We start from the raw sequence: 20259 nt of genomic DNA, 5'->3' as shown, positions 1-20259 counted from the left end.
CTTTGTGTATCTTTGGGAGGCATTCAGAAATTCAAGTAGGATGCACTGTCCTTTTATTGTGTTTAATGTTTATTGAATTACAAATTCTTTGTACCTTCTAATTTTTGGCCTTGCTATGTACCTTTAGATGGAAATTAACTAGTTTAACAAGAACTTATATTTGCTTTCATTTTAATAATCATCTTTATAAATTGTTTATGAAGCCCCTGAGCTTGGAGTGTGATCGCCAACTTTCAAACTAAAGTGCGTATCATGCATATTTATCCATATAATATACACTTTAGGGGGCATATAAACTGTGGTAAAAATAAAATAATGATACCGTACTACCTGGCACGCTATCTTGATTAACCTTTAGGTGCATAATTTATATTCTTTCCACCACGTATTTTCAGTGCTGTTAGTTAAGTGCTGAACCTTATTGCTCTCCAGCTCCTCCAGATTATTTATTTTAAATTTCACATCCTTTTTTGTCACATTTTCCTAGTTCTGTTGAACTGTTTCCAGTTAATTTGCTGATATATACATTCTACATTTACATACACAATTTTTTCCCCAGGAATCAACAATGTTTTGTCACTGACTCAACAAACAGTGATTACCACAATCTTTCAGCACTGTGAAACAGCTACAGAGTGTAACCTGATTCCTACAGTTAGATTTTAACTTTCACCACCAAGCAGAAAACTGCCAGTAGCGGATTGGTCACCCATTATAGATCGCGCCCAATTTTCCTATTCATTAACTTGAAAGGAAATTCAGACAGGGTGCATCATGGGTGGGTGATCTGTTGCCACCAGTTTTCCACTTGGCGGTGAAAGTTCAAATCTGCCATCATATCCATTGATCCCTTCCCTGCTCTCTGCTTATTTAAGCAGGCTTTCACTTGTTTTGGGTGGAATGCTGGGCGCCCATTTAAAAGCCTGCTTGGATAGATGAATGCGTGGCTGGAGAGATGATGCAGGAGGGAGGGCTTTTGATTCCTGGGGCATTGGGACCGGTTCTGGGGGAGGTGAGACCTTACAGGCTGGACAAGTTGCACCTCAACAGGGCTGGGACCAATATCGTCGCGGACAGGTTTGCTAGTGCTATTTGGGAGGGTTTAAACTAGCTTGGCAGGGGGGTGGGAACCTGAGCGTAGGTTCAGAAGGGAGAAATGCAAATTTGTTCCCACAAAGAAAAAGGATGGGACTCCTAAATCTAGAGCCCTCTGGGTGCCAAGGCAAAAAAGGGAAGCTTATGTCAGATGCTAAGAGCTCAATACTGCAGAAAGCCTAGAGGAGTATAGAAAGTGCAGGAAATTAGGAAAGCAAAGAAAGGCCATCAAAAAATATTGGCAAGTAAAATCAAGGAAAACCCAAAGATGTTTTATAAATACATAAAGAGCAAGAGGATAACTAAGGAAAGAGTAGGGCCAATAAGAGACCAAAAAGGTAACCTGTGTGTGGAGGCGGAAGACATGGGTACGGTTCTTAAAGAATACTTTGCGTTTGTCTTCACAAAAGAGAGGTACGATGCAGAGATTGTAGTTGAGGAGGAGTGTGAAATATCGGATGGGATAAACACAGCGAGAGGGGAAGTATTGAGGGGTTTAGCAAGCTTGAAAGTAGATAAATGGCCAGGCTCGGATGAAATGTATCCCAGGCTGTTAAAAGAAGCAAGGGAGGAAATAGCGGAGGCTCTGACCATCATTTTCCAATCTTCTCTGGCTACGGTTGTGGTGCTGGAGGATTGGAGGACTGCTAATATTGTAACGTTGTTTAAAAAGGGAGAAAGGGATAGACCGAGTAATTACAGGCCAGTCAGCATAACCTCAGTTATTATTGGAAAAAATTCTGAGGGACAACATTAATCGTCATTTAGAAAGGCACAGATTAATCAAGAACGGTCAGCATGGATTTGTTAAGGGAAGGTCGTGTCTGACTAACTTGATTACATTTTTTGAGGAGGTAACAAGGAGGGTCGATGAGGGTAACGCGTTAGATGTAGTCTACGTGGGTTTTAGCAAGGCTTTTGACAAGGCCCCACATGGCAGACTGGTCAGAAAAGTAAAAGCTCATGGGATCCAAGGGAATGTGGCAAGTTCGATCCAGAATTTGCTCAGTGGCAGGAAGCAAAGGGTAATGGTCGACGGGTGTTTTTGTGACTGGAAGGCTGTTTCCAGTGGGGTCCCGCAGGGCTCAGTACTAGGTCCCTTGCTTTTTGTGGTATATATCAATGATTTAGACTTAAATGTAGGGGACATGAAGATTAAGAAGTTTGCAGATGGTACAAAAGTTAGCCATGTGATTGATAATGAGGAGGAAAGCTGCAGACTGCAGGAAGATATCAATGGACTGGTCAGGTGAGCAGAAAAGTGGCAAATGGGATTCAATCCACAGAAGTGTGAGGTAATGCATTTGGGGACAGCAACAAAGCAAGGGTGTTGCACGATAAATGGGAGGATACTGAGAAGTGTGGAGGAATGGTGGGACCTTGGAGTGCATGTCCACAGATCCCTGAAGGTAGCAGGATAGGTAGATAAGGTGATTAAGAAGACATACGGGACACTCTCCTTTATTAATTGAGGCATAGAATATAAGAGCAGGGAGGTTATGCTCGAACTGTATAAAACAGTAGTTAGGCCACTGCTGGAGTACAGCGTACAGTTCTGGTCACCACATTACAGAAAAGATGTGATTGCACTAGAGAGGGTACAGAGGAGATTTACGAGGATGCTGCCAGAACTGGAGAATTTTAGCTATGAGGAAAGATTGGATAGGCTGGGGTTGTTTTCTTTGGAACGGAGGAGGCTGAGGGGTGATTTAATTGAGCTGTATAAAATTATGAGGGGCCTAGATAGAGTGGACAGGAAGGACCTATTTCCTTTAGCAGAGAGGTCAATAACCACAGGGCATAGATTTAAAGTGATTGGTAGAAGGATTAGAGGGGAGTTGAGGAGAAATGTTTTCACCCAGAGAGTGGTGGGGGTCTGGAACTCACTGCCTGAAAGGGTGGTAGAGGCAGAAACACTCATCGCATTTAAAAAGCATTTGGATATGCGCTTGAAGTGCTGCAGCCTACAAGGCTACGGCCCAAGAACTGGAAAGTGGGCTTAGGTTGGATGGCTCTTTTTCGGCCGGCATAGACACAATGGGCTGAATGGCCTCCTTCTGTGCCGTAAATTTCTATGGTTTCAATGAAAATTCAATTGGGCGGACAAGTAAGGTCTAAGGTCCCCACCAAATTTTCCTTTGCCAGTCGCCCTTATTTTAGGCAAGAAAAGGGCAGCAAGCATTTGAAAATCTTACTCAATGAATATTAGAAATTTATCTCAACTTTCAGGTGACAGCTATACACCACTTTATTGAACTACAGTCATAAGTTACCCTTTTAGTTAGCTTTTACTTTAGATACAGAAATATTTTTGTTGCCAATTTCAGTTATTATGCAGTTGAATCTGATAAAGCTATGGCACCATACAGCATTTATTAATTCATCGTACTCTCTGTTCATTCAGCACATTTAGGGACAGGTTGTTTCAAAGACTCTTGTCACATAGGCCCCGATATTTATGAGGAGGCAGGGAAGGTACGGGGGAGCAGGGCAGTGTGGGGAAAACCTGGCAAGGCTAGGGACGCGGAGGTCCTGCTGAATTTAACGGCAGGGTCTCATTATAATTATTTTCTTCTGTTTCCCACCCAGCAGCCAGCCAGGCTGATTGGGGCTTGGGGTGGGTAGAGAGGCCATCACGGGAGGGAGGGAGCTAGAGATCGGGGCTTGGGTGGGGGGCAGGTCGGTGATCGTGACAGAAGGGAGGACGAAAGCTTCCTTGAGGGGCCGGGGGGAGCACTCTTGCTCCATCTGGCCCACAAGAAGTGCTGTAAAAGGCACTTACCTTCTTGAGCTGGCAGCTCCCGCCTCCCTTTTACTGCGGGGTTTCCTGAGCCCTGGGAAATCCGCACGGCATCTGTTAAATTTTAAAACAGGCTCTCAATTACACTGTGGGAGCCTGATTTAAATATGTTAATGAAGTGTCCCACCTCTCCACAGAGGGACACTTGAATGCCATGAAACCCGCCGACGTAAAAACAGGAACGGGCGATGGGTTGGGGATATGTTCCCTTTTTAAATTTTTAACCACCCCACCCCTCACCTGACCCTCTCCCCCCATCGTGAGGTAATTAATATCGAGGCCATAGAGTTTGGCCAACAAAATGTTCGGGAGCAAAGGCCCAGGACTGAGTGCCACAGTGAGTTTTAATCCAGCATAAACTAATAAAACTGAAGTCCTGCCTCCCTGCCAGCTGTGAGGGTCCAACATAAATAAAATTGGGCCTTTCTAACCTATTGCACCAAACTGCCTGTAATTGACACAAATTGCCATTAATTTGGAAGTCTGACATGTGCAGGTTATAAGCTGGTGTGGAAATGGGAATACTGTAGGGAGTGCTCTTCTGAGATGAAGGTTAAGGTACGTTGTCAGGACATTGAGAGAAACATTTTCTCTGAATCTGGCTGTGCTATGCCTGACATAACAAAAACAGCAACTTGCGTTTTTATAACACCTTTAACGTAGTAAAACATTCCAAAGTGCTTCACAGGTGCGACTATCAGACAAAATTTGACACCGAGCCATATCATGAGATATTAGGAGAGGTGACCAAAACCTTGGTCAAAAAGGCAGGTTTTAAGGAGCGTCTTAATGGAGGAGAGAGAGGTAGGGAGTGGAGAGGATTAGGGAGGAAATTCCAGGGCTTAGGGCCCAGGCGGCTGAAGGCACAGCTACCAATGGCGGGGCAAAGGAAATCAGGGAATAAGTGTACTTGATGCTGACAATAGGTGCTCAACATGGAAATGCATTTCCCCCAGACCAACATCCTTTGCTTTAGAAGGCTCTTAAAAAATACATTGGGGCCGCTTTTCACTTGCTATGACTAATATAAAAGGGATGTTAACAGCATCAAAATACAGTATGTAGCCTTACCACTCCATTTGCAACGATGAAGAGGCCGGCCCCATTTTGATAGGGGCCTACCGCTGAGCGCCCAAAGTCCATTTTTCTATGCAAATCGTGGTCCTAGGATCATGATTGCCTTTTCAGATCGGAGCGTGCACCATGCATGCTCTGACCAGTTCCAAGTGTGATGGAGCTGAAGAGGCCCAACAAAGGTAAGTTTGGAATTATTTCTGTGGAACTAATTATCTGGCTGTTGGCCAGGGCGGCCACATATTGGCCAGCCTTAGTCTGGAGAACTACATTGGGATTCCCATTTGGATCGTCAGTCATTTTCCCAAAAGTCAAAATCAACCTCATTGATTTTAAGGGTTAAAAATGATAATCCTTTTCATTTTATTTTGTCCTTATTTTGATGTCTTCAAAGGTTCATTGTAATCAACTACAATTACCTTGCTACTCACAGTCTCAAATCATTTGGTACCATTTATCTAGCTGGAGTATAAGTGGATTTTTTTTTATTCGTTCATGGGATGTGGGCGTCGCTGGCAAGGCCAGCATTTATTGCCCATCCCTAATTGCCCTTGAGTAGGTGATGCTGAGCTGCCTCCTTGAACCGCTGTAGTCCTTGTGGTGAAGGTTCTCCCACAGTGCCGTTAGGAAGGGAGTTCCAGGATTTTGAACCAGCGACAATGAAGGAACGGCGATATATTTCCAAGTCGGGATGGTGTGTGACATGGAGGGGAATGTGCAGGTGGTGTTGTTCCCATGTGCCTGCTGCTCTTGTCCTTCTAGGTGGTAGAGGTCGCAGGTTTGGGAGGTGTTGTTGAAGAAGCCTTGGCGAGTTGCTGCAGTGCATTTGTGGATGGTACACACTGCAGCCACAGTGCGCCGATGGTGAAGGGAGTGAATGTTTAGAGTGGTGGATAGGGTGCCAATCAAGCGGGCTGCTTTGTCCTGGATGGTGTCGAGCTTCTTGAGTGTTGTTGGAGCTGCACTCATCCAGGCAAGTGGAGGGTATTCCATCACACTCCTGACTTGTGCCTTGTAGATGGTGGAAAGGCTTTGGGGAGTCAGGAGGTGAGTCACTCGCCGCAGAATACCCAGCCTCTGACCTGCTCTTTTAGCCACAGTATTTATATGGCTGGTCCAGTTAAGTTTCTGGTCAATGGTGACCCCCAGGATGTTGATGGTGGGGGATTCGGCGATGGTAATGCCGTTGAATGTCAAGAGTAGGTGGTTAGACACTCCCTTGTTGGAGATGGTCATTGCCTGGCACTTACCTGGCGTGAATGTTTCTTGCCACTTATGAGCCCAAGCCTGAATGTTGTCCAGGTCTTGCTGCATGCGGGCTCGGACTGCTTCATTATCTGAGGGGTTGTGAATGGAACTGAACACTGTGCAATCATCTGCGAACATCCCCATTTCTGACCTTATGATGGAGGGAAGGTCATTGATGAAGCAGCTGAAGATGGTTGGGCCTAGGACACTGCCCTGAGGAACTCCTGCAGCAATGTCCTGGGGCTGAGATGATTGGCCTCCAACAACCACGACCATCTTCCTTTGTGCTAGGTATGACTCCAGCCACTGGCGAGTTTTCCCCATGATTTCCATTGACTTCAATTTCTCAAAGTAATTCATGTAAATTAATGTTTTCAGTGCAGTCTCAGATTCATTGAAGGTTAGTGTTTCTGTTTTGAACTTAGTAATTACAATTGAATTTTTGATTACTGTTAAAGGAGCTGTGCTGTCTTCTAAAATTTTTTTTTTTATTCGTTCATGGGATGTGGGCGTCGCTGGCGAGGCCGGCATTTATTGCCCATCCCTAATTGCCCTTGAGAAGATGGTGGTGAGTCGCCTTCTTGAATCGCTGCAGTCCGTGTGGTGACAGTTCTCCCAGAGTGCTGTTAGGAAGGGAGTTCCAGGATTTTGACCCAGCGACGATGAAGGAACGGCGATATATTTCCAAGTCGGGATGGTTTGTGACTTGGAGGGGAACGTGCAGATGGTGTTGTTCCCATGTGCCTGCTGCTCTTGTCCTTCTAGGTGGTATAGGTCGCGGGTTTGGGAGGTGCTGTCGAAGAAGCCTTGGCGAGTTGCTGCAGTGCATCCTGTGGATGGTACACACTGCAGCCACTGTGCGCCGGTGGTGAAGGGAGTGAATGTTTAGGGTGGTGGATGGGGTGCCAATCAAGTGGGCTGCTTTATCTTGGATGGTGTTGAGCTTCTTGAGTGTTGTTGCAGCTGCACTCATCCAAGCAAGCGGAGATTATTCCATCAAACTCCTGACTTACATAAGAACATAAGAACATAAGAAATAGGAGCAGGAGTAGGCCAATTGGCCCCTCGAGCCTGCTCCACCATTCAATAAGTTCATGGCTGATTTGATCCTAACCTCAAATCTAAATTCATGTCCAATTTCCTGCCCGCTCCCCGTAACCCCTAATTCCCTTTACTTCTAGGAAACTGTCTATTTCTGTTTTAAATTTATTTAATGATGTAGCTTCCACAGCTTCCTGGGGCAGCAAATTCCACAGACCTACTACCCTCTGAGTGAAGAAGTTTCTCCTCATCTCAGTTTTGAAAGAGCAGCCCCTTATTCTAAGATTATGCCCCCTAGTTCTAGTTTCACCCATCCTTGGGAACATCCTTACCGCATCCACCCGATCAAGCCCCTTCACAATCTTATATGTTTCAATAAGATCGCCTCTCATTCTTCTGAACTCCAATGAGTAGAGTCCCAATCTACTCAACCTCTCCTCATATCTCCACCCCCTCATCCCCGGGATTAACCGAGTGAACCTTCTTTGTATTGCCTCGAGAGCAAGTATGTCTTTTCTTAAGTATGGAGACCAAAACTGTACGCAGTATTCCAGGTGCGGTCTCACCAATACCTTATATAACTGCAGCAATACCTCCCTGTTTTTATATTCTATCCCCCTAGCAATAAAAGCCTACATTCCGTTGGCCTTCTTGATCACCTGCTGCACCTGCAAACTAACTTTTTGATTTTCTTGCACAAGGACCCCCAGATCCCTTTGTACTGCAGTACTTTCCAGTTTCTCGCCATTAAGATAATAACTTGCTCTCTGATTTTTCCTGCCAAAGTGCATAACCTCACATTTTCCAATATTGTATTGCATCTGCCAAATCTCCGCCCACTCACCCAGCCTGTCTATCCCCTTGTAGGTTTTTTATGTCCTCCTCACTCTCTACTTTCCCTCCCGACTTGTGCCTTGTAGATGGTGGAAAGGCTTTGGGGAGTCAGGAGGTGAGTTGCTCGCCGCAGAATACCCAGCCTCTGACCTGCTCTTTTAGCCACAGTATTTATATGGCTGGTCCAGTTAAGTTTCTGGTCAATGGTGACCCCCAGGATGTTGATGGTGGGGGATTCGGCGATGGCAATGCTGTTGAATGTCAAGGGGAGGTGGTTAGACTCTGCCTTGTTGGAGATGGTCATTGCCTGGCACTTATCTGGCGCGAATGTTTCTTGCCACGTATGAGCCCAAGCCTGAATGTTGTCCAGGTCTTGCTGCATGTGGGCTCGGACTGCTTCATTATCTGAGGGGTTGGGAATGGAACTGAACACTGTGCAATCATCTGCGAACATCCCCATTTCTGACCTTATGATGGAAGGAAGGTCTTTGATGAAGCAGCTGAAGATGGTTGGGCCTAGGACACTGCCCTGAGGAACTCCTGCAGCAATGTCCTGGGGCTGAGATGATTGGCCTCCAACAACCACTACCATCTTTCTTTATGCTAGGTATGACTCCAGCCACTGGCGAGTTTTCCCCCTGATTCCCATTGACTTCAATTTTACTCGGGCTCCTTGGTGCCACACTCAGTTAAATGCTGCCTTGATGTGAAGGGCACTCACTCTCACCTCACCTCTGGAATTCAGCTGTTTTGTCCATGTTTGGACCAAGGCTATAATGAGGTCTGGAGCAAGAATAGAAATTCCATAGATCCAAATCGCTGATATTCTGCAGGATGACAATCTCATTTCCCGGTGATCTTTTGAACATTTTTAAACATGATGTAGCCATATAAATTTACATTTTTGAAGAGTTTCAAAAATATGATCTGCATATCAGTAGACCAGAGAACTGTAAACATATTGGAGTTCCCTTACTCCCAATTTAATCTAGTGGAGCTTTTGACTTTCAAGGTCATATAAGCCAGTGGTTCTCAAACTTTATCAAGTCACACCCCACCAAAAAAGTTTTCATAACATCTCACTTACACAGGCTAAGAGTTGGTGCATATATACTAGTAACTAGCATACAGTTATCTCCTTTTCTACTTATGGGTATTAATATGGGCATCAAATATCAGTGTATAGTTTAGATTTCACATTATTTTCATTTTATTTCCTCAATAATTCCAATCTTCTTGATTTAGAAATGCTAGATTGATCAGTTGCAGTTTTGTAGGTATACTGTTCATCCGCGAATACTACCTTCCTGTGTTTGCGTAATGAAGTGAACTACCTGAGGTGCTGATTGAGTGACATTTGCCATTCTCTTGCATCAAAAGAGTTGCCTGGTAGGTAAAAGCAGTCAAACTACTGTGGGGTTGTTGTCCATTGCAGGGTGCCTCTCATTCAGTATGTGATATTTGACCCTGAGCTCAGCTTCTGACCTCGTATCCTCTCCATCACCAAGACCACCTACTTCCACCTCCATAATACCACCCGTCTCTGCCCCTGCCTCAGCCCGTCTGCTGCTGAAACCCTTATCCATGCTTTTGTTACCTCCAGACTTGACTATTCTAATGCTGTCCTGGCCAGCCACCCATCTTCTACCCTCTGTGAACTCGAGCTCATTCAAAACTCTGCTGCTTGTAGCCTAACTGACACCAAGTCCCTTTCACCCATCACCCCTGTTCTCGCTGAGCTACATTGGCTCCCAGTCCAACAACGCCTCTATTTTAAAATTCTCATCCTTGTGTTCAAATCTCTCCATGGGCCTTGCCCCTCCCTATCTCTGTAACCTCCTCCAGTCCTACAATCCTCCAAAAACTCTGCATTCCTCCAATTCTGACCTCTTGTGCATCCCCAATTTCCTTCGCCCTGCCATTGGCGGCCGAGCCTTCAGCTGTCTAGGCCCTAGGCTCTGGAATTCCCTCCCAAAACTTCTTTGCCTTTGCTGCTCTCTACCTCTCTCTCCTCCTTTAAGACACTCCTTAAAACCTACCTCTTTGACCAAGCTTTTGGTCTCCTGTCCTAATATCTCCATCTGTCGCTCGGTGTCAACTTTTGTTTGATAATCGCTCCTGTGAAGTGCCTTGGGACGTTTTACTATGTTAAAGGCGCTGTTGTTGGTATTGCAGTCTCTCAGACAATTGTATTCAGACACATAGGCTCTGAAATTTGATGGGAGTTCTCCCAGTCCTCCGCCATAACCGATGGAATTCAAGGAAAACAACGTAAACAGCTATTCTAAGCTGTTTCTGCCATTTTCCTTGGGGTTCTATTGGTCTCCTGCTGTAGTTTCAGGTCCACTGTGACTCAGTCGACATTTCAAAGAGACATATGCATGCTCACTGACAAATCCCCATTCCTGCAGCTGCTGTTTGCCAAACTGGACAATGATCAGCTCAGCAGTTTCATCTTGAGCAGCTTCCATCACAAGGATTGCTAAAGTTAATGGCATTGCAATGCAGTTGTTTGTCTGAATCAGTTATTTTACAGCAGCAACACCATCAGAAAATGGATAAATTGCTCAGAACAACACTTGATCTTGCAGACAGTACCAATCTACCAAAGCAGAGTGGATGAGTGCATTGTTACTGTGGATGCATTTGTACTTTTCTTGTTGCACCCCTTCCAGACAGGCAATTCAGTTTGAGAACCACTAACCAGACTCATTTATTATTTGATTTCTGAAGAATGTCAATTTGAAAAAAAAAGTCATATGTCGAAAACACTTGCCAATAGAGGTATGCCTGGGTTGAGGGAAATCAGCCATGTTACCTGCTACTGATCACCGTCTAGTGACTCCTCTGTAAAGTTGCATATGTGTAGGAGTCAGGTGAAGGTGGGAGTTGGCTCTGCTGTGTTGGCCTTCTGATAAAATAGTCTCCTGCCACTCACTGCCTTGGTTTACACATGAAGCATAGCTATGTGAGTGAAGCACTGGAGAACAACTGGTGCCTGTAGACCATACCTTGGGAATGAATCAGCACCTTCAGGAGAGGAGGAAAGTTTTGGGGGAAAGTTTCATTTAATTTTAAGTAGGACAAGCTGTTGGGATATTAATTAACTTGATTTTGGTCGTAGTTAATTTTACATCTGCAGTAAGAAAAGAAAGAACTTGTATTTACATAATGCCTTTTATGTTTTTTGAAAGTTTCAAAATGCTTCAGAGCCAATGAGTTTACTTTTTCTTTTAAGCGCAGTCATTGTCCTTGTGTAAACAAACATGGCAGCTAATTTGCATGCAGAGAGCTCCCACAAACAACAATGAGTTGAATAACCAGTTAACCTGTCTTTGCTGCTAGCTGAGGGAAGAATGTTGCAAAACTCCAGGAGAACTCCCTGCTATTCTTCAAATAGTAGCCATGATGTGCAGATGCCGGTGATGGACTAGGGTGGACAAATGTAAGGAATCTTACAACACCAGGTTATAGTCCAACAATTTTATTTTAAAATCACAAGCTTTCGGAGATTATCTCCTTCGTCAGGTGAGTGAGTGAGTGAAAGGTTCTCAAATCGCATATCTTATATTAGGCTGGGACACGCTCACACCAATCAAAGGTGTCGTTGGTGTTCAGACAGGTTAGCCACAGAAAACAGTTCTGAATACACAATGGGTCAGGTTACAAAGCCAGAGAGAGAAAGAGACCCGAAAGGCAGAGAGAGAGAGAGAGAATGTCCAGTTGTATTAAAAACAGATAACTTTTTTTTTTCCCTGCTTACGTGTAGCATGACATGAACCCAAGATGCTGGTTGAGGCCATCCTCATGGGTGCGGAACTTGGCTATCAATTTCTGCTCGACGATTTTGCGTTGTCGTGTGTCTCGAAGGCCACCTTGGAGAACGCTTACCCAAAGATCGGTGGCTGAATGTCCTTGACTGCTGAAGTGTTCCCCGACTGGGAGGGAACCCTCCTGTCTGGCGATTGTTGCGCGGTGTCCGTTCATCCATTGTCGCAGTGTCTGCATGGTCTCGCCAATGTACCATGCTCCGGGGCATCCTTTCCTGCAACGTATGAGGTAGACAACGTTGGCCGAGTCACAGGAGTATGAACCATGTACCTGGTGGGTGGTGTCCTCTCGTGTGATGGTGGTATCTGTGTCGATGATCTGGCATGTCTTGCAGAGGTTGCCGTGGCAGGGTTGTGTGGTGTCGTGGACGCTGTTCTCCTGAAAGCTGGGTAATTTGCTGCGAACGATGGTCTGTTTGAGGTTGGGTGGCTGTTTGAAGGCGAGTAGTGGAGGCGTGGGGATGGCCTTAGCGAGGTGTTCGTCGTCATCGATGACATGTTGAAGGCAGCTCTAACTTTGGTGGGATTGTTGTAAGGTAAATTGCCTATGGATGTACAAGACAAACCTACTGAGGCATTTTTTTTGCTGACACTTTTCTGAAAGCAGAAACACCTCCATCAGCAATATAAAGTCATCACATGTCATCTCATGAGGCATAAGCTGTCATCTTTTCTGGCCATCTGCACAGGCCAGGGATGTGTTGTTTTTGCTTTTGTGCCCTGTACGTATTTTTCCTAGCCTTTGGAGAAAGTTAGCAACCAGAAAATAAAGTCGCGAATTGAAGCTTTCAAAAAAACTACATATCTATAAAGATCGAGGCAGGAGGCCGGCAGGTAAGTCTTCCGTTCCATTTTAACTATCCCCTTGCCCAGTTTCTGCTGGGCGGGTGGGGAGTGGGTTAAAATTTCCCCCAAGATATTAACATTGCAACTTCCAAGTATTAAATATGCTGCATTTACAGTACTAATTATAGTTAAAATAAAAATTGCTTTCAATTTTGTGGAGAAAAATCACTTTACAAACACTATAGATTGAAAGGGTATCTTTTTCAACTTGTACAAGACCTTAGGCCTCATTTGTAGTATTGTTTATAGTTTTGAGCACATCTTTATAGGAAGGATATAAAAACAATGGGAAAGGTGCAGCATAGATTCACTTGGATGTTACCAAGGATGAGAGGTTAAAGTTATAAAGAGAGACTTGAAAAGTTGGGGCTTTTTAAATTAGAGCTGAGATGGTTAGGGGGTAATCTCATAGAAGTCTTCAAGATCAAGATAATAAGACAAATAGTGATTGTTTCCACAGTTAAATGAGATGGTAATGAGTGGGCACAAGGTTAACACGATCATAAATAGAATTAAAGGGAAGGTTAGAAATAAACTCCCTACACATAGGGTAGATAAAATGTAAAATTCCCTGCCACAAATTATTGTTAAAGCAGAGTTCATAAATTCTTTTAAAAGACAATCAGATAGTTGCTTGATAAATAAGAATATTAAAGAATATGAGGAGTAAGCAGGAAACTGGAGAAAAATACTGGCATAGATTTGATAGGCCAAGTGGCCTGTTACTGCATCTCAACATTTTTGATTCTGTGGGGTTGATTTTAGTTTCTGGGCAATGTTGAGTCGGCGGGGTTGGGACATCCAATTTTCATATTGTACCTCATTCAATTACAGGACGAGAGCTGCCAGTACTAATCGCGCTGCTTTTGGACAGCTCACCATTTTGGAGGGTGAGAATTCTAGCAGAGTGCCTGCAACAGGAGCTTAAATGGGAGGGCTGAAGAGATCAGTGGGTGGTCAATAGAGCAGCAGATTGAAGTGGCAGGGAAATATAAAGAACATACCAAGCAGCAGGGAGCCTTTAAGGCTTAACATTTCCCAAAAATAATAAAGCAAAAGTAATTGCCAGACCTGCTTCCAGCTTTACCCGACTGCAGCTTATAATCCCTTTAAGTAGTGCTACAAGTAGCTACCTCCTGACTTGTATCCGCCATGCTTTGTGGGCGGGCTAAAGAAGCAGCAGTGTCAGCACTGATTGACACGAGGCCCGTAGATTGCTCCGTAGATTTTGCTGTTCCATAGATTTATACTCACCTACAAAATTACCATGGTCTTTAGTGCGGAAACGTCCTCTAATAGGAAGCTGAGACGAGCCCAGCGTTAACTCCAGCGAAGCTCAGACCCATGGAAAAAGCGAAAGGAGGGATCTCTCCCCTCATCCAATCAGACTGCAGCATTCTTGAAAAGCCAAGGAGAGTCAAAACCTTGAAATACAAGCTGCAACGTAAAAAACTAGGAAGTGAAAGTTCCAGCAATAGGATCATGTGTAAAAACAGATACAGACAGCGAAAAAAAGAGAGGGTAAGAAATATCGAATTAAATAAGAGACAAAAGGAAAAAGTTTTTATAAAAATTTTAATTTAAAAAAAGATTTTAATGACCAAAAACTATTAAAATAAGGAGTAATGAAACTCCACATTTTTAGAAGTTAATTTTTAGTTGTTTGGCAGTCATTAAGACTTACCGCACTGTTAAAACTTAGTTTAGGCCTGGTATATTTAAGCGTACCTGTTTTGTGGCAATATTAGTTAGTTTCCAGCTGGGCAGAAGAGCTGGTCCGTTGATTCTGTTGATTGCAGCCGGCGATATCCCTTTAAGGCAAAGCTGTCCGATCACTGGCGAACCAGGAAGAGCCAGTTCCGGATTTCCACATTTGACTGCACATGTGCCGGGACTTGCTCTTTTATTTGGCCACTAACAATGGTGAGCGCTGTTGAGCTCACCGTTCTTTTTAATGCAATTTCCGGCCCGTGGTGTTTGGGTCTGAATATCACCAATATATTAATTAGGTCCCGCCAGTTTCAGGCAAGACTGCTAGCCGCCTAAATTGAGGCTCGCCTGAAAACTGCAGGGGGCAGATCTCCAGCAGTAAGTCTGACGAAGGGTCATCGACCTGAAATGTTAACTCTGTTTCTTTCTTCACAGATGCTGCCTGACTTGCTGAGCATGTTCAGCATTTTCTGTTTTTATATCAGATTTCCAGCATCTGCAGTATTTTGCTTTTTACCTAATGTAGTGATATCTGCAGTGTTTTTAGAGTTGTGCAAAATCTCCCCTATTTTGATGCCTCATTTGTATTAGCCAATAACTTAATTGCCTTGTGCCGTTAGATGACATAGTTCTGCTCTGGAACAGAATTTCCAGCAAATGGAATTAATGTCACAGCTGCTAGCAGCTTTGATCAAACATACGCTTCATTTAAATGAAAACAGGCGCATACTTTACATATTTCATATTTTTTTAATGCGAAGAGACACAACTCTTTTTTTCTCTTTATTACAAAATCTCACCACATGAAGAAAGCCCAACATTTCCAGAACAACTATTGTTTTGTTTCATTAGCAAACTTTATTTGCTGGTCAAATTACTTGAACTACAAAACTATGCAAAAGCAGTCTAGAGTATTTGGCAGAAGTCTAGTTTTGAAGGGCACTGCAAGGATAAAACTACACCAGCACAGAAACAGTACACTTAAAGGGAATGTGGTCCTGCACAGTGTCCTGAAAGTTGTTGGCTTCTACATGCAAGAGCCTGGATTTTCCTCCTCTGTACCGTCCCAAATTAGGTGGTATAGTGGCAGGTAACGTGAGAAAATTTGGTGGGGATGCCTACACCTGTAAGTCTAATGACAATGGCATGCACGCAGACATATGGGTGAGAGAACTATCCTTGTCAGTCACAGCCCTTCAACACTGCATTCTCTCTTTGCAAAGGAAAAGGTAACACATAACTAGCATCAAAGAGCTACTACTGGAGGAGGAACACCTGTCTGGAAAACTTTAAGTCTGCACGAGGAAGAGGTTTTACAACTCATAGGAAGAGAAACAGGAGAGGTTGTAGAAGATGGGGAAATAGGAAGCGAGGTGCGATGGTTAGGTTGGTAAAGGCAGGGCAAGGGGAAGCACAGGTCATTTTAACTTTAATTGGATTGTCAAAATATAGCAGTGGCCATGCATTCAGTTGCTTTTTCTTCAAGAAGTCATACACAGCTAAACAAGTTTTTGTGTTTTAGAAGTCCTAGGAGATGATTTAGAGGAAGAGGCCACCACTCAGGTGCACAGCCATACTCCTCAAGATCCACTACTCTTGCCCTATCGCACCAACTGTGTCATGGTATTATACGTCTCAGTGGAAGTAGTTTGTAGGTCAGAAGGGTTTTCAGTAGCTGAAGCACACGTATTAGTGTGCGTGAGGACTTAGGAGTGGGAGAGGGGGAGAATGTCGTTTCTACATGGAGGCTGGAGAAATAACCAGTCTTGGCTGAGGAACCTAAGGGCCATAAATCTCAGGGGCCCGGTCTTCAAAAGATAAATTGTTTGGGAGCATATATCTCATTGAAGATGTTTTCCATGTATATGTTAAGATGATGGCGAAGTGGGAGGAGTCCATTGCACGCACCTGCACAACATTGCAGGAAGTTTCTCATCACATGCAGAACACCCCAGAGAGAGTGGCTGTCCAGGAGATATCTGCAGCAACAAGATACCAGGAGAACCTTTAAGGACGTTGGTGGCTTTCAGAGTGGCAGCTATCACTGCTCCAATAGATGCTTTGAGGGTCAGCCTGAACATAGCCCTTTCATAGTGCTTCCGACTTGATTAGACTATTCCGCCTATAATAACACTGACCAGTAGCACATCTGAGCCTGTACTCTGTACCAGTGGGCTGCAAGGAATGGTAACTGATGTTATTGTCTCTCATGTTAATGACAATGCACGCTGCATTAGGGTTAGGGTTACTTCTTTATGGACCCCTCCAATACCAGCACCTGAGAGAACTTAAGCTCAAACCTGTGCCCAGCGCGCCTTGACAATGCAAGAGCATGGCAACTGGAAGAGGGCTTCTCAGGGACAGCAGCTTCATTGAGACAATAGTCACCTCAATTCTTAAAGGCTCCAAAGCAGTCTTTCCAATCACCCACCTCTCAACCTCACATCACTGAGGAAGCACTTTGTAGAAGTGGTAGATTCGAGCTGGAGCAATTAAGGTAGTTGGCAAAAAGGGTAGACACTGTGGTTAGAAGTAATTGCAGTTAGAGTGCAGGCAATTATTGGAAGGTTTTGGTGAATTTTGTTGTGAAAAGTAAAAATTATTTGACCACATAGATTTTAGAGTTCATTTCTGTGAATGTTTGCAACTTAATGGTCCTGGATAGTGACATATGAGCATGTAATCAGTGTAAGATGATTGGCAAAAGAACCAAAGGTGACATGAAGTAAAACTTTTTTACACAGCGAATGGTTAGGATCTGGAATGCACTGCCCGAGGAGGTGGTGGAGGTAGATTCAATCATGGCTTTCAAAAGGGAATTGGATACGTACTTGAAAGGAATAAATTTGCAGGGCTATGTGGATAAGGCGGGGGAGTGGGACTAGCTGGATTGCTCTTGCATAGAGCCGGTACGGACTTGATGGGCCGAATGGCCTCCTTCCGCGCTGTAACCTTTCTATGATTCTACGTATTATGGAAGGAAGATACAGTGGTCTCTGGGAATGCAAGTCTTTGTAAGGAAGTTGTGGATGGCGGGGAGAAACGTGTGTGGGTGGAAGGGGTAGTGGATTTTATTCACTTTATTCAGTTCTTAGCTTTTATTGAGTAAAAGCATTCAGCTATAAGTTGCTGCCTCCTTTCTCTGGTTGAATGCTAATGGATCGCTTGCTCCACCTCCTCCCTTTCTTCTGCACCCTCCTCCTGACATGGGGATGGTAGGCCTTCTCCCTCTTTTTGATCATCATCAACCCTTTCAACTTCAGGAAATACTATTCCTTTGTGCATGCCCATATTATGCAGAATGCATCAGGCAATAATGATTTTGGACATTCTTGCTGGGCTGTACTGAATGACTCCACTAGATATTTCCAGGAAAATTAAAATTCAAGAATGCCTATGGTCTGTTCTGTTAAAATTCTTATAGTCCCATGATCCTCTGTTCTGCCCATCTGTCATCAGATGCCTTGCTGGAGTCATAAGCCACAATTGTAATGGATATCCCTGATCACCAATCAACCATCCCATTACTTTGTTCTGGTTTTGTACATTGTCACAGGAAGAAAGCGTCATGACAGTTTCCTCGGTAATGGGCAATAACGTGCATGATAAGGTAATTGGCATCACACAGTAGCTGGGCATCTATTGATTAAAAGCCTTTCCTATGAATGTAATTGAGCGGGTAGTTGTACAGGGCTTTCAATACTACATGTGTTCTGTCAATTGCTCCTTGCACCTGTAGAAACTCTGCCAATCTATGGAGTTGGACTGCTCAATCTCTTTGTTTTGCAAGTTCCATGGAGAAGATAATAAACTGTGAGACTCTCCTGAATAGAGAATCAGTGAACTCCTTTAAACAGTGATGTGCTGTTGCCTGACAAATGGGACAAAGGTCACCCAAGGCTGCCTGGAAGGACCCAGTAGCAATAAACAAATCAACACTGGTCATTTTGACTGCTATAGACCATGTTTATCTTCTGGTGGAAATGGACTGCAGGTACTCAGCCAGCAGCTGGCCTAACTCCCCAATATCCTATGGGGAGGAGAGGGAACTGCAGCCTTCTGAGGCATTGGCAGGCAGAGAAATTTAAGCCAGGCCTCATGGGCAGGTAAACATTGTGGATTCAGTATCGACATGTAGGAAACAAATGTCTTCTGTGATACTTCATTCTAAGAGCCTCCAATCTAGTCTGTTCCACATCCTTATCCTTCTCTTCAAGGCACAGGAATAGAGGGATTCCCATTAGGAAATTCATTTCCCCAGTTTAGAAATTTATTTTCTTGAGTACTCACCAAAACAATCATGAGCAGTCTTCAGAAAAGTTACAAAGCAAGAACCAACCAAAATCATGGTGTAGGCAGAGTTTCTACAAACTTCACTCAGGAAATACAAAATGGCCTCCTCCATGTAGCATCCACTTCAGGGATACCACTTTGCTGCTCATACTGCCACTTTTATTGCAATTGTGTTCTCAGAGGTCAGATTTGAGGTGGTAAAAGGGGAAGTTGTGTAGAGACCTAAGCCACACCCACTTGTCCCCATTTACATGCAGAGGCATGGACTCTGTGCAGATTGGTGGGTTTGAAGGGGGAATGTTTTGGTGAAACTTTTTGGAGTGGTACACCATACTGCTCCATTTTATTGTTTTAGTGCACCACACCTCCTGAAAATTGGCAATAAAAAGATGTGTCTTTCCTCACCCTAATTTGAGTTTTTCAGGGGGGAAAAAGAAATGAATTGATTCTTGAAAGCTCCTCAGGCAAACATAAATACTCTAATGATATCACCTTTGTGTTATTGATAGTTGGAAATTGTAAAAGCTCTAATTAGTGACAGTTATGAGAGACAGACAGACTGAGACAGAGAAAGACAAACCGAGAAATAGAGAAACACATATCCATCACAAAACACTGAATTCAATGTTTTCAGAGATCTCTTGGAACTTAGAAACCAGTGCTGCCACATCTGCCCCATCCCCTCACCTCCATTGGCGTCAGACCTATGTCCTTCATCTCCCCCTCTCCTTACTTCTGACAGATCCCAGGAATCCACCAGTGAGCCAAACCCTACATTCCACAGCACAGTTCTACTAAACCTCAGGTTCTACCTCCACAATGGTACCAGACCATAGTCCCCCCTCCCCGTCATGCTGCAAAACGCAAAACTCCAGTACCCCCATCCCAGCCCTACCAAAATCCATCACTCCCGTCTCAGTACTGCAAAAACCTAGGGCCATTCTCCCAGTTCTGCCAAAGTTCAGGACCACCCCACCAGTGTAGTTAAAACCCACACCTCCCCAGTACTACATCTACTTCCAACTAGTACATCTTGTGTATCATCTTGCTGTTTATCCTCTGTATTAAAAATGATAAGGGATAAAAATTAAACACATGAGAAAAGAAACATATATAGGCTATGTATTTACAATTATTCACAATAATAGCCAAATCCCCAAAGTACCAGTCAAAATCCCAGCATATGATATAATAAAAATATAATTTGATTTATTCAGTCACTGTAGGGCAGTGGCCCTGATGTTATCCTCTACATGGTATAAACATTCCTATTGTTATAAAACATTGTATCCTCCAACTCACCATGAGCAACACCATATGAAATTTCCAAATTTCTCATTAGAAGTTTCTTAAAGATAATGAAGCTGAGAGTATTCAATATCAAATCACTAAAAGTAGAGACACAGGTTAATAAGGTCATAAAAAAAACAAACCAAGCACTGGGGTTTATTTCCAGAAGGATAGAATTGAAAAACAGAGAAGTTCTGT

The 20259-nt window shown here is 43.9% G+C and overlaps 1 protein-coding gene and 1 long non-coding RNA gene across 2 annotated transcripts in view; one reads left to right on the top strand and one right to left on the bottom strand.

Annotated features, from left to right (window-relative positions):
• Positions 1 to 20259, top strand: part of LOC137326017 (ankyrin-2-like) — a 418648-nt gene that overhangs the window by 173003 nt on the left and 225386 nt on the right. The gene's annotated exons all lie outside the window — the stretch shown is intronic.
• Positions 11572 to 14600, bottom strand: LOC137326033 (uncharacterized). Its single transcript, XR_010964066.1, has 3 exons — positions 14497 to 14600; positions 14023 to 14205; positions 11572 to 12467 (listed from the first exon to the last, which is right to left on the bottom strand). It is a non-coding gene; the product is annotated as an uncharacterized lncRNA (long non-coding RNA).

The sequence above is a fragment of the Heptranchias perlo genome, chromosome 1, assembly GCF_035084215.1.
Source record: "Heptranchias perlo isolate sHepPer1 chromosome 1, sHepPer1.hap1, whole genome shotgun sequence".
In the NCBI taxonomy this organism is placed as follows: domain Eukaryota; kingdom Metazoa; phylum Chordata; class Chondrichthyes; order Hexanchiformes; family Hexanchidae; genus Heptranchias; species Heptranchias perlo.
The sequence above is the reverse complement of the archived record's forward strand: the minus strand, read 5'-3'. Positions and strand labels throughout refer to the sequence as shown.